The sequence below is a fragment of the Pteropus medius genome, unplaced genomic scaffold (genome assembly GCF_902729225.1).
Source record: "Pteropus medius unplaced genomic scaffold, Ma_sr-lr_union100, whole genome shotgun sequence".
Lineage (NCBI taxonomy): Eukaryota > Metazoa > Chordata > Mammalia > Chiroptera > Pteropodidae > Pteropus > Pteropus medius.
Genome location: NW_024356336.1, coordinates 5909244 through 5923080, shown reverse-complemented (window position 1 = coordinate 5923080; position 13837 = coordinate 5909244). Strand labels below are relative to the sequence as shown.

Genomic DNA, 13837 nt, shown 5'->3' with positions numbered 1-13837 from the left:
TTTAAAATGTATTTATTTTTTCATGTGCACGTACATGTGTGCATACATGCATGAGGACTGAGGGTCTGTGCTTGTTGATGAATGTGTGTGCACAGAGTGTTCATGTGTGGATATTTGTGTGAGGATGCACGTATGAGTGAGAATATGTGTGTGCATGTGTGAGCACATGTGTGCTTTATGTGGGGATGTGTGTGCACACACCTTTGTATATGAGGGTGCACATGTGTGTCCTTGTGTGAGGGTGGATGTGTGCACACTCGTGTGTATGTGTGGGCATACCTGTGTGAGGGCGTGTGTGGATATATGTATAGAAGGGTGAAACAGGGTGAATGCAGGCACACTGGTGTGTGCCCAGGAGTGCACACATGAGTATGTGTGTGAGAATGTGTGCTCATGCGCATGCACGTGCGCACATGTGAGGACGCGTGCACATGCGTCAGGAAGAAGGGAACAGATGGATGAAAGGGGCGGGAGCACTGTGATCACGACCAGATGGGTTCTTTGTTTAGAGAGACCTCCTCCGTGTTGAGTACCAGGCGTTTCCCAGCACTGAGGGCAGATCTTTTTAAAAAGTATATTTATCTTCTCATGTGGTCAAAGGGCAGCGTTCAGGCAGAGAGGGGTTTCTTTTCCTGGAGGACTTGACCTGCTCCTCGCTGGGCATCGCGGTTGAAGGTTTACCTTGGCAGTGTGCGGATTCTGCAGACCCAGCTTCCTGGGCCCCACAGTGCCCAGTGCCCGGTGCCCGGTGCCCGGGGCGTGCTCCCTCTCCACCTCAGGGCGTGGCTACCCCTATCTCAGCGCAGATTAACTTCCCTGGCACGGGCTTTGTTTTGGCTCATTAAGGAGGAGCAGCCACTGAGAGCAGAGGCCTCTCCCTTCCACCCCTGGGCTCTGTTCTGCAGAAAACACAAGATTTAGAGCTGATTCTCACTTTGATATTTCCCTGGCTGGGTGTCCCAGGCAGAAGGGAAGCACTAGGACCCAGGCTGTTTTGTCTGCTGAGATTGGGAGAGGAATCTGGTTTCCCCACTGAGGTGGCTCCAGCCCCAGCAGCCACAGTGGGTCTCGGCTGTTTGTTTGTTGAGTGTCTGTTCCTCAGGGTGGGTGGAGTAAGGCTGAGAACTCTGTAATGGGAAGCAAGAGAGTGAAGCCTCGGGCTTGTGCACATAAAAGTTCTCCATGGGTAAGCTATGCACGATAGTGTAAGGGAGCCTGCTTTTCTGCATGTGTCCCTCCAGAGAAAGCCCCTCTGTGTTCATTTAACCCACTTTTATTTTTCCTTAAATTCATTCCACCCCCAAGCTCCCACTTTCCTTTACATTTTACCTCTCAGGGAGCATAAAGTCCATCGTTCCTTAGCTCCAAGGGGCACAGTGGTCCTTAGAGAATCTTCTCCATAATGTCAAGCAACATGCTCACCCCACCCGCCTGGACCCTTTCAGAGCCACTAGAATGTAAGCCTCCTGAGGGCCTGTATCTCTCTGAAGCCTGTCACGGTCCCAGCAGCCGGCCTGGTATTGTATTGCTCCCTGGCACATAATAGGCTTTGGTATGGATTTGTCAGGTGGGGGAAGGATGAGGCAGACGGCCCTGGGTAAACGGCCTAAATCCAAAGATCCCTTGGATCTTTGAGTCAAATTATACTGAGCCAAAGTTTGCTTCCCTCTGAGTGCCACCCTCTGGAGCAACATAGATTAGTTGTACCATGAAAGCCCTGTAACTAAGCGAAAGTAGACATTATACTCCTCTAAATGCCTCCTGGATCCAAGTGGAATGTAGTACCCATAACCACTCCTCATGTTACACAGATATGAACAATTTTTTGAATGGACATCTTGAAATATGGTTCATGAACTGAACCCAAAATTCTAGATGTGGTCTGTTCAGTTGTGGTATTTTGTGATGGCAGGCCCAGGACACTAATACACTGGACCACTACTGCCCTTGCCTTGTACATCAATACAAAACATCACTCTTTGTAACCCCATGGTTTCACTCTTAAAAAATTTAAAGGGACCGGCTAAAAACTACCGGAATTGATAATAGAAATATTGAGACAAATGACTGGACATAAGGTAAACACACCAAGGTCAAGGCGTTCCTGTGTGCCAGTAAGCTGAGAACCCTAACTATGACATCTCGTTCACAGTAGCACCTGAAGCCATAAACCACTTCCCTTAAACCTGTGGGATCCTGATAAAGAACACTAGACAATTTTATTGGAAACATTTAAAAGAAATTCAAATAAAATAGGTGTTGCTAAATGGAAAAATTCAATTTAATGCAGGACAGGGCAAATTTCTCCCAAGTGGGCCTGTACAGAGAGTGAGAGAGGGAAAGTGGGGTGGGAGAGAGAGAGAGAGAGAGAGAGAGAGAGAGAGAGCACGAGTTCTCTGAGCGCAAGAAAAAATTCAAATGCACACCGGAGTCAAAAGGAAAGTTTATCGGAGAAGGGGTAATGTTCCATAGACAGCACGGTCTCCTCTCAGAAGCAGAGAGTGAGAGAGCCTAAGAGGGTCTCAGAGGGACAGACAGAGAGAGACAGAGACAGTGAGAGGGACAAAGTAAAGACACTCGGAAAGACAGAATAAGGACACTGAGAGGGACTCCGAGAGTTTGAGTGTTCGAGGAATTCGGTTTATATACCATTCTTTAGTGTCTGTAAATTACAGTTTAAAGACTTTGTTTATCTATTTTCCTTTGATGGCATGGGCATAAAGAGTAAAAGGACGAGATTAGGCAAGGAGAAAAGGTAAGAGTATGTCTCGAGAAAGGCCTGCTGGCAATTCGCAGCCTTTGACTCCTAGGTTCCCCATGGTTTTAGTCTTAGGAAATGAATGATTTTATTTTGCGTAGGTCAAGATGCTGTTTTCTTGTTTTCCCTTCGCAGTATGAGTAAATGGTTTGTTAGCAGAACTCAGGCCATTGCTCTGTAGGTTTCCTCTTGGTCTGGCCGCAGGGCTGATCAGCATATTGAAGTTGCTGAATGTAGTTTGATTTAACATTTTAGTTCTCTTGCCTCTTCTCTATATTAAATTTATTTCTTTGTTTATTTGTGTGTTTGTTAGTTTGTTTCTTTTATTGGCATGTATTTGATGCTCAATCTATTCCCGAGCCATAAGTTTTTGTTTCTTCAGTTTTTTCTGGGATATCTTTTTCTTCTGTGCAACCTCCTTTTCTGGTTTTAGGAACAATCTGCTCATTTTCAGTGAGGATCATCTCAGTGTGGCAGGGAGAGCTCATGTAGGGGTTAATCCACCCATGAGCTCTGTAAGCTCTGCGCCGCATCTTGGGAGCTTTGTTCACCTGGACGTGCTCAATGACCAGAGAGTCTACATCTAAATCCTTAAGTTCAGCATTACTCTCTGCATTTTTAAACATGTGCAGCAAGAATTCAGCACTCTTTTTAGGCTATCGACTCTGTGTCCAGCCCCACTGTTTGACCTGGGTACACCTATCGACTCCACCATTGTAACGACGGAATGGCACACATTGCTTCTGTAAAGTGACATCCTTCAGATACTTGGTAGCTTTTAGGATATGCATACCCTTGATGGCCTGGGCAGTTTCACGAGTGTTCTTAAAGTGAACATGAAGATTTGAACCTCCTGATTTGCATGATTTTGTGGGGTTTTCTGGGTCAAGTGAATAGTGAACCATTTTCAGAGGTCACCTCAGGCCACTGATGGGAAGAGCTTCCCTATATTCAATTTAGAAAATTTCTTTAGTCCCAGAGTAATCTGTTGAGTCATTATGATTCTAATCAAAACCCCAGAGATTCACTGATTTTTTTTTTAAAATCCAAATTTAATGAATGAGAGAAAATGGCAAAGACAATTCTAGAAAAAGAGGGACAAGGCGGGGTTGGGAGAGGTCTGTCTGATCAGGCAGAGAACATATAATTAACTAAAAACATGCAAGCGTATGATACAAAATAGTGCCGTAAGCCAACAAATGCTGGTTCAACGTCTAGTAACGCCTTCCAGAAATTAGCTCAAAATGAGATACAATGGGTGAGACAGGGCCTAAAGAAGACAAAATGGCAACGTTGAGAATTTGGGACACTTGGGCACTTACACGGATTGAAGAAAATCCCCGTTTACAATCTATGATGTGGAGTGTCATCCCCACCCAGAAGGGTCCTGGCTTATAACCCCATCAACTAAGTTGCTTGTCTCGGTGGAAAGGAAGCCCCCTGAGCTGAGTCCTATTTCTGCAATGACATGTAAAGCAGAGAGAGTTAAGTGCATATGCATATCTGCTGATAGCTTTTGCATTTCCTTGGCTAGTTCTGCCACTCGCTGTGTTCTCTGAGAGGGGGTTTTCTAATCACCGGGACATCTTTTTCTCAATCCAGTCGTTTGAATTTTCAGAATCAAATTAGGCTGGGAAAGCACCCTGAATTTGCAGACTTAATATTTTCAATTTCATCAGAAGTTTGCTGAGCATCTGTGATGTGCCAAGCTCTGTGCCTGGCCCAGGGCCCTGAAGGTTCATGACATGTAGTTATTTGTGGCTTGCACAGGATGGATTTGCACTGGCCTCTTGAAAAGCTGGGACACAGACTCACAGAGGAAGGGTCCAGCCAGGCAGTCAAGTACCACTGAACATAGCTTGGTGTTTCTCAAATTACATGAGAATGACTGAATGCATTACAAATAGTCATTGTCATTGCCTGTGAAGGAGTAACTTAGAATAGTTACACTCGAGGGCATTTTTAGGAGAAATTTTTTTGCCACGATGATGGTCACAAGGGAGACCAGATCCCAGATGCTGAAGCCTAGAGTGCAGCCAGAGTTAGGACCAGGGAGATGAGCGAAGTGTCAGAGGAGAGGGATGTTGTGCAAGGAGCTGGCGGGTGTGGCTGATCTTGTAGGCCAGTGGAGGGAGGCCACATTAGGCGGCTGGCCAAATTCAGTGGTTGGTGACCCTGGACACACATTATAATGACCTGGGGAGATTTAAAAAAAAAACCCGTGCCCAGATCCCAGCACAACCCAATTAAATCAGAGTCTCTGGGGGAGACACTCAGTGTGTTGTGCCTAAAGCTCTTCAGGTGATTCTAATATGAAAGCAGGTCTGACAACAGAGAACAGAGCTGAGGCCAGGAGTGAGGTTGCTACTTCTTGCTTGATTGTACTTGACTCGGTGCCAGTGAAAACACATGCATACACACATGTAAAAACCCTGGTCAATACTGCAATTTTAAGGAAAAAGAAATCTTTAGCATGTATGTTATCAGGTGTCATTGCGACTCTTGCGGACGTGGTGATGAAGCCGTATACAGCAGAAAATTGCAGTGGTATTTCAACACTAATCTCTAGAGCTTATGCACAGTGCTTGACTTTTTCTTTTCTTCTTTTTTTTTTTTCTTTTTAACTCATTATTGATGTCTTCACGGATGTACAGAAAAAATATTCTGGAGATAGAGAACAAGTAAACGTGGGCTTGTTCATCCTACAATGTCGGTGTCTCTATCATTTACCTCTTCATCATCTTTATCTGGTTTCTTCTGACTAAAAGTAGTATCTATAGTATCTATGAACTCTCTCTTTCTTTGAGACCAGGTTCTTTTTGTGCCTTTTAAAAAGAGTTTGCCTAAAGAGTATGTCATGAGATTGGGGCAGCCTACAAGGGTTTTTCTAGAAGTTTCTATCCTTTTCAGGGATTTGCTCCAATCGAAGGTAGGGTTATAGTTCTGAATCAAGTATCTTCTTGCTGAGGCTGGATAGTCATACACATTCAGACTTCGGAGTCCTAACTCGATGTTCCCAGTGTGAGCTGGTCACCATGTGATGTATCACAAGAAAAAAAGCATCATAAGTTTTGGGGATGAGGCTCACCTCTGTGTGTATGTATGTAAGACACAAACCTAGATCCAGATTAGAATTGAAAAAACTGAAAAGAGAGAATCTAACCCTTTTTGGATCCAACCCTTTCCTGTCCCTGGGTGGCCCTTAACCTATCACCCAGCATCAGCTCCAGGGAACAGCCTGTCTAAAACTCTGGTCCTAAGAAAACCCATATTCTGAGAAGGAACCTGGGCAATACTGCAGCTGCAGCTGCTCTCATGGAAGGAGCTAGACTAGGGATGACAAGGCAGGCCTCTGTAAAAATCTTCCAAGGAGGTAAGGAGGAGAAAATAAAGATTCCTCATTTACATCAGAGTAAACTTCCTGTCCTATTAAACAATGAGGCATTCAAAATCCGCCTGAGTAAAAGTCCCCTGATGCAATGAGAGGGTGAGCAATTTCATGTCAGGCTGTTGTTATGGGATTTATACATGTCCTAGCTGGGGCTTGAGGTGAAATCTGGAGCCAAAAACAATAGCCCAAAACCCCACATGCACAGAAACCTCATTCCAGCGGAGTTTCCTTAAGAGAGAGCACAGCAGACTCTTCACAAACAAAGCGACTTCAAAGGTAGACGTGCATCACTAGCCTCCCCCACTTGACACTTCCCTTTAGCTCAGACCTGGCCCTTCTCTTTCTTGGTTTACTTTATAAAGTTCTCACACACATCGCCGAGCAATTATCTGAGCACACAGGCCAACAGGAAAGTAATTGTAACTGAGTACTTCCTTTGTCAAGCGCTGACGCTGGCCACTGCAACAGTGATAGGAGGTGTGCCGGGCAACTGGGCACCCGGTGACGAGGCAACCCCTCCCCTTCAATGCTCTCAGATTGAATTCCCAAGGGAGGAGGACACCAGCGGGATGGGGGAACGGGGGAATTTTCTTACATCACTTGACGTGCTTGCTTTCACTCCCAAAATCCTGAGTCATGACTGAAGTTGTATTGCCTCCGGTCTCTGGCTGAAACTAGAGGTTATAGATTTGGAAATCTGACTCTATGGGCTGACTCGTGTCCAATTCATCAGAGGAAATGTGTATTATTTCAGTCGCCCCTCTTCAAGCTGAAGTGCCTTCTAATTGAGGGCATTACGTGAGGAAAGTGGCTGTGTAGTGGCTTAGTAAGCTGATGCCATGCCGGTGAACAATATTTGACGTTCAGTGAGTTTACAAAAAGGGCAGTCTCTCTGTTTGTTTAAACTGAGATTAAGTGAAAGGAAAAGTTTTTCTTTCCCATCCCAAGACAAATGTGAAACACATGTTTTCCCTTTTGACTTTGTAGTACAAGGCTCGAACAATCCTCCCCGCCCCCCTCGGCTGTGCGTTTTCAGGGACTGCAGCATGTTTCCTTTCTTTGGTGGCCAAAGCCAATATGAGCCTTTATATTTCCAGACAGTAGAGCTCATGGCCCAGTTGATTCCAGGTAATTATGTGTGGCGTGTTCCTGGGCCTACCATTGCACGGGTAGGAGGGGTGGTAAGATCTAGTACAAAGAATCCTGGGAACTGGGTTCAAGTCATAGCTAAGCCTTTGGCCTGTGTGACTTCACTAAGTCTCACTCTCCTCATACGCAAAATGAAATTGGTTGAACTTGGAAAGTCTTGGGTAATCTCCAAGTCTGGAAAGACTGTTGGTTCAGGTTGGTGTTTCCGGTATGTGGGAGACATTCCTAATTGAGGACACCCTCACTATGGGCTGGAGGCAGTGTGGGAGACCTCAGTCAAGGAGTGTGCCCTGCCACTGACTCACTATGACCTTGAACAAATCACTGGCCCTCTTTGTAAGTCCTTCTTATCTGAGAGAGGAGGTTCACCAGTCTTGTCCCTGACATAGCAGCTTAGATATGTGACAAGCCTGAATGAGACTAGAGTGTAAAGTACTTTGAGTTCCTTGGACTAAAAGAATTATTCATCTTGGAAGATAAGTTTCAAAACAAAAATGCTAGCCCCCAAATATTTTTTTGATTATCCAGGAATAAAATAATGAAAACCAATATCCTTTACTCTTGGCTTTCCTTAAATTGCTACTGGTTCAGAGAATGCAAGCACCAGATGACCAACACAGACAGTGAAAATCAGGATTTCTCCCTCTTCTGTTGCTACTCTACTCAGAAACCTTAAGATTCTCCCTGCCTCCAGGATTCAATCTAAACCGACATTCAATTCCTGTCATGATCTGGCTTCAACCCGCGTTATCTACCCCTCCTACCTAAAATCCTAGACTTCACTAGAATTCACTAGAACCTCTCCAATAATGCCACAATCTCCCATAAATGTCACCTTACAAGTAGGCAGCAGGTCTCTGGACAAGTGGTAAAGCCTCTGATACTCAAAGCAATCTAGCCTTTTTTGAATGATCCCTTAATTATTAGAAACTTCTCCCTTATGTCAAATCAGAATCTGCCTCATCATAGATCCTATAGGAGCCTCTCCAATTCAGCTTCATTCCTCTTCCTCCGTGCTTGAAGACAGCCATCACACCACCCTAAATTGCAGGGTCTTTAATAAATTTTTATTGATTTTGTTTTCAGATTGCTAAATGTCATTTTCCTTATCTTTCCCTGGACATGCTTCAAATTGTCAATGTCTCTTTAAAAAAAAATGACCCTTTGAACTAAATGCAATGTTCTAAATGTGGACCAGTTGGTAGAGCTAGTATCTATAATGATTACACTAGGTAAGAGATGTGAGAATATTTCAGTGGCTTAAAGAATATATCTTTTTTTTTTTTCTCAAGCAATTGTCCAAGGTGCGTGGCCCCTGCTCTCTGTACTCATTTAGGGACCCAGGTACCTTCTAACTGGAGCTCTAATATTTCATAGGATGTTCACATCCAAGCTGGGTTGCTGCCAAGTCCTGGATGCAGCCAGCAAGAAAATAACAGAGTGTGGAGAGGGGGTGTGCTTATCTCTTAACGGCCGAGCACCAAACACCGACCATTTGTTAGCATCCCACTAGTGAAAACTCAGTCCCATGGCCATATTCAACTACAAGGGAGGCTGGGAAATGTAGTACTCCATTACTTTGGGAGACCGGAAGAATGTATATTGGTGGGCATGAATATGGACAAGCCTCACTGGTCTTTCAGTTCCAGGAACACATCAAGCTCCCTCCATACTCAGGGCCAACGCACACCCTGTCCTGCCTGAAATGTTCTGCCTCCCTACTTGTCTTGAATGTCGCCTGCTCAGAGAGGCCTGCCCTGACCACCCTAGGAAAAACGGATCCCTCATCACTCTCTTTCCAGCTTTCATTTGTGTCCCGCCAGGCCCCTTTCTGTCACAAGTTTTAGTGATTTTTTTGGTGTTTGTTTCTTTCCCCTAGTAAAGTACAGGCTGCATGAGGACGCGGTCTTTCCCTGTCTTGTTCTCCAGTGTGTTCACTGCTCAACCCAGTGCCTGACACTGGGGGACTAAGGATTTGTTGAATTAAAGAATATGTGGACACTATATGCTTACTAAAAACAGTCTTTTCTGCCAAGCACACCACACCGTTAGGTCATTTGTGGTAAGCTAAAAACATCAGGTCTCTTTTCACATCAACTGTCGCTGAGACGTATTTCTCTGCTTCTTGAGAAGTTGATTTTTTGGACCCTAAATACAATATTTCACATTTATACCTATTGTATTTCAGCTGCTTGTTTTCGTCCATCATTCTAGCCCCAAATGACCTTTTTTTTTTGATATATCAACTGATACATCTATTTTTCCCTGCAAGTTTCATATTATCCAAAACTCTGATAGATGCTCTAGCGTAAGGCTTGAGGCGCTTGTGTCTTGGAGGCTCACCCCAGAGGGAAAGAAGAGCATAAGGAAATGAGAGAGGGAAAAGTGGAGGCTTGAAAAGAAACTGGAAACAGTGAGAGTGGCTCTGAGCTCACATGAAGTGAAAGCCAGTGAGAATGTTAAGATTGGAAACTTTAATGTGGCCCTTTTCTAGAACAGTTGTAGCATTGCAAATTCTTAGAAATAGGGAACGATACGTTTGAAGATAGTGAAGCACTGAATGGAAATAACTGGAAAATAGGCTTCCTCCTGACCTCAGAATGTGCCATCACGGAGAAGTTATAAGAAAGCAAAGCTAAGAGCAGGCCAAAAATCTACGTTTTAAGTTCTTGATCAGAGCTGGGAACGCAAATTCCATTCTTAGTCAAAAAAAAAAAAAAAAAAAAAATTGGGGTGGGGGGGCACGAATTGCCATGAGCAAGAAAGAAAAAAGCAAAAAAGAAACGAGGGTGAAATCAGTGCTAGCTTTCAAGACTGACAATGCTCTGAGAAGTTTATCTGGTGGTCGTAAGTTCATGGTGTTGGGCAATTCTCCCAACATTTGGGGAAGTTACTCATGAGGAAGAAGCCAGCTCCAGACAGCTCGTTGGGAAATGTGGAGAGTCAGTGCCTGGGTGGTTTTCATACTAATCCAGGATTTATTAAAGCTCAGAAAGCAGCAGAGAGGGTTTTTATAATGAGACATTTTTATAATGAGAGTCATTGGCATTTCGATATAAAGAAAAGTTTCTCTCTGGTCTGAAGGAGGTGGCAGGTCCCAGGAGGCTGGGGAGAAGAGGGGGCTCCTTTTGTGAGTGATCTGGCAGGTCTAGTGAGTTCCGGCCCTGGCAGAATCACTTCTTTCTGAGCCCCCTCCTCAACAGGGTACAACATTTTCAATTGCATTTGGGAGGAATTGGACTGGATGATCTAATAGAGCTAACTTTTTCCTCTCAAAATGGTATGATGTGGCATTAGCATCTCTGCCAGATTCTGATGCTACTCGGGGGAAGTTAAATGCAGGCGGACTGCATTTATAACATTGACTTCTTCCAAAGTTATATGGGAATTAAATCGTTTTAAATCTACAAAGGTAGTTAAAGAAGACCTACATGAAATCTTTTATAAATCTAAATATGCTTCTGAAAGGTGAGTAAACACTTTTGAGAATATTTTGCTCGTAGCTCTGAATTTTGATTTGTCTTTGCTCTTGGAACATTTAGGATGCTATAATGTTGTAGTTTAGATTAATCATCTATCACTACCCATCTTCATTTCCCAGAATGTTCTATCAAACATACTGGTTCCCTTAGTGTGAAAAATTCAATAATTCTACAGCTTCCTTGGGACTTTATAATATTCTACTAAATTTTTCTTTTACCAAAACATACAATGTGATCCTCACATGTAAAGAATTATTAACTTAATTTTACAGGTGAAGCTCAGGGGGGCTTACCCAAATTCACACAGCTAGTAAGTGGTCCCAAGGGGTTTGGGGTATTAGAAGATTATGCATTGACAGCTTTTGGTCTCTTAGAACAAATTGGCCCCCTAATAGGACTCAGAGAGATAGGGCACAGAGTGAATTTAATTGTGGGAGAAAGGGTCTAGGTTCAAAGCACGAATGATTATCCAGAAAAGCAGACCTGGGTGTCATTGTACCTCAGGGAGTTCTGGGAGAATGGGACCTATGGGGATGGCAGGCAGCAGGGGACCCAGTAGAGGAGACTTCAGTTTGAGGTAGAGGGACACTGAAATCAACGCTGACTATTTAACAGAATCACTTAACTGAACAGTATGCCTTGGAGAAAGACAGCCTTTGACTGTGGTATAAGATGCTACTTAGAGCTGGATAAGATGTGGATGAGGGAGACTAAGGGTAAGGGGAGAGCAAGGCCTCAGTGCACATGTCACAGCACTTGGACCCAGGTCCTACATAAACTGTGTGATCTGGGGCAACCAACACAACCTCTCTGGGCTGTGGACAATGGTCACTACACACCTCACAAGATAATTGTCAAACTTCAATGAAATGATATACCTTACAAGTACTTTGTAAATCCTACGAAAAGGTGAGTTCTGTATTGTCCTGAGTCGCAGTTATTATCTACTCAAATCCCCTCTGGAGGTCCACTGTTAGTCTGGTCCTAGCTATTCACTCCTCCCCAGATCTTCGACCCCTCCTTTCAAGGAATCTCTGTGGAATTTGAGAGAAGTGGTGACCCTGAAAAGCTACAGGCTGTTGGCTGGAAGAATGATTAGTTCCCTGTCCCAATGCCTTGTCATTCCCCCAGGACTAGAAGACTCAGACAGAAAGAAGTAGAACTAGTTTTAAAATACTTGCAACAGAAAGAAAGAGAAAACAAATTTGACCTTAGTTTTCCAGTCAAAGAAAAAATTCATTTTATCATTTGTCAGCCTGGTATTGCATCTTAAATTTCAAACAGTTTTTGCCTGCAACAGCTCCAAGGGAACCTAGGACTGGTGACTGCAGGTAAAAGGTAATTTTAAGGAAAAAAAAAAGGAGGTTGGATTCAAGGGCTCATATTAGTGAGTTCTGGTTTCTAAAAAAAAAAAGCCAATTTGACTTAGCAACTGAGTACACCTGATTTTCTGGTAGCACAACTCAAGTTAGAACATTGGACAGGAAGCTTGAAAGAACAGCTTAGTTGTATTGCAAACTCCAGAAGGTACTTATTGTGGAAATTTATGTGCATATGAAAGTAATTCCCAGAGAGCACCCTTTGTAAAGGTTGGCCCTTGGCCCGCCTCTCCACTTCCTCACCTGTAATAGGTGAAACAGCTCAAGGAAAGAGTGGAGATCGATGCAGGGGTGTTTCTAACGACTTGATGACTTATTTTCTCAGAGATGGAGTCATTCTTTGACTTTCCCTTTCTCAATGTTGTTTTGTTTCTGCCTCTTTAATTAGAACTGGAAATTCAATTAACAAGGAGGAAAAGAGAAAATGTCTTTTCAAGCCAATTTCCTTGTGCTCCTAAGAGGTTTTGAGGTTAGGTCTGCACATATCTGTGCTGTTTACCTCTTGGCTGTTGACGGGATGGCACGTGATTTGGCCAAAAGCTGTCACAGTCCGTGGCAACGATCATTACTGACTTGGCTTCACAGACTGCTCTTCAATATCTTGGCATATAGCAACAGTTTTTTAAACCAGATAAAGGTTCCCCCCTCCCCCGCCCCAAACATTTATTATTATTCTTTTTGCAATACTTACCAAAGAAAGAGAAAGCAACCGTGCCAGGACATGATTAGAGGCCGCTGTGCTGTATTAAGGACTTAGGTTTCCTGTTGATTAGCCTACATTTTTCTTTGCACCAAGACTCACCCTCTTGCCCCACCCCTAAGAAAACTGAACAATATGAAGTGGACATGACATGAAGTGCTTTAAAGGAAAAAGTCACGCTATGTTTTTAGGCTAAAATGCTTTTTTGGGGGTCACTTGAAAGAAATCAAGCTGAGTTCATTTTCAGGGAAGCTCTTGAGCTTGGGAAATAAGGCATCTACTAAACCAGCAACCCCCACCCACCCCACCAATCCTAAGGGCTTTCAAACGTGGCTGGGCTGGTATTTACAAAGTAGACTAAGAAAATTGTTTGAATGTTTAATCAAATAAATATTTTTTCATGGGAGAACATTCACAAGATATAGCTAACTGAAATAGAGAGATAGAGAGGAAGAAGGAGGAAGAGGAAGAGAGGGAGATTCCACTAAATTAAATGCTATTGTATGCACGCGCGCACACGCGCGCGCGCACACACACACACACACACACACTAAAATGGATGGCGAGATTATGGGTAATTTTTTTTCGATTTATGTTTTTCTTCTTTTCCCAAACTTTCTACCATAAGCAGGTATTATACTCATAGTAGAGCGTGGTGGTTGAAAGTACAGACTTTGGAGCCAGGCTGCCTGGTTCAAATTCTGGCTCTACCACTTCCTGTGGTGACATTAAGCAAATCGCTTAATTTTTCTGTCTCATTTTCCTCATCTGTAAAATGAGGAAAGGATTATATCTATCTCATAGGGTTGTTATGAGAATGAAAGAGTTAATATGCATAAAGTGCTTGGAAAATATCTAGCACATAGTAAGCACTGTGTAAGTTAAATGAAGAAAACAATAAATTTTAATTTAGTCAAATTGTGTTTAATTTTCTCTGGAATGCTATTGGTCATATTTCTATTACATTCATATTTTATG

General features: G+C 43.4%; 1 protein-coding gene and 1 pseudogene across 1 annotated transcript in view; both read right to left on the bottom strand.

Annotated features, from left to right (window-relative positions):
- Positions 1-13837, bottom strand: part of HORMAD2 (HORMA domain containing 2) — a 101170-nt gene that overhangs the window by 2404 nt on the left and 84929 nt on the right. The window lies entirely within an intron of this gene.
- On the bottom strand, positions 3108-3681 carry LOC120602002 (60S ribosomal protein L17-like; annotated as a pseudogene).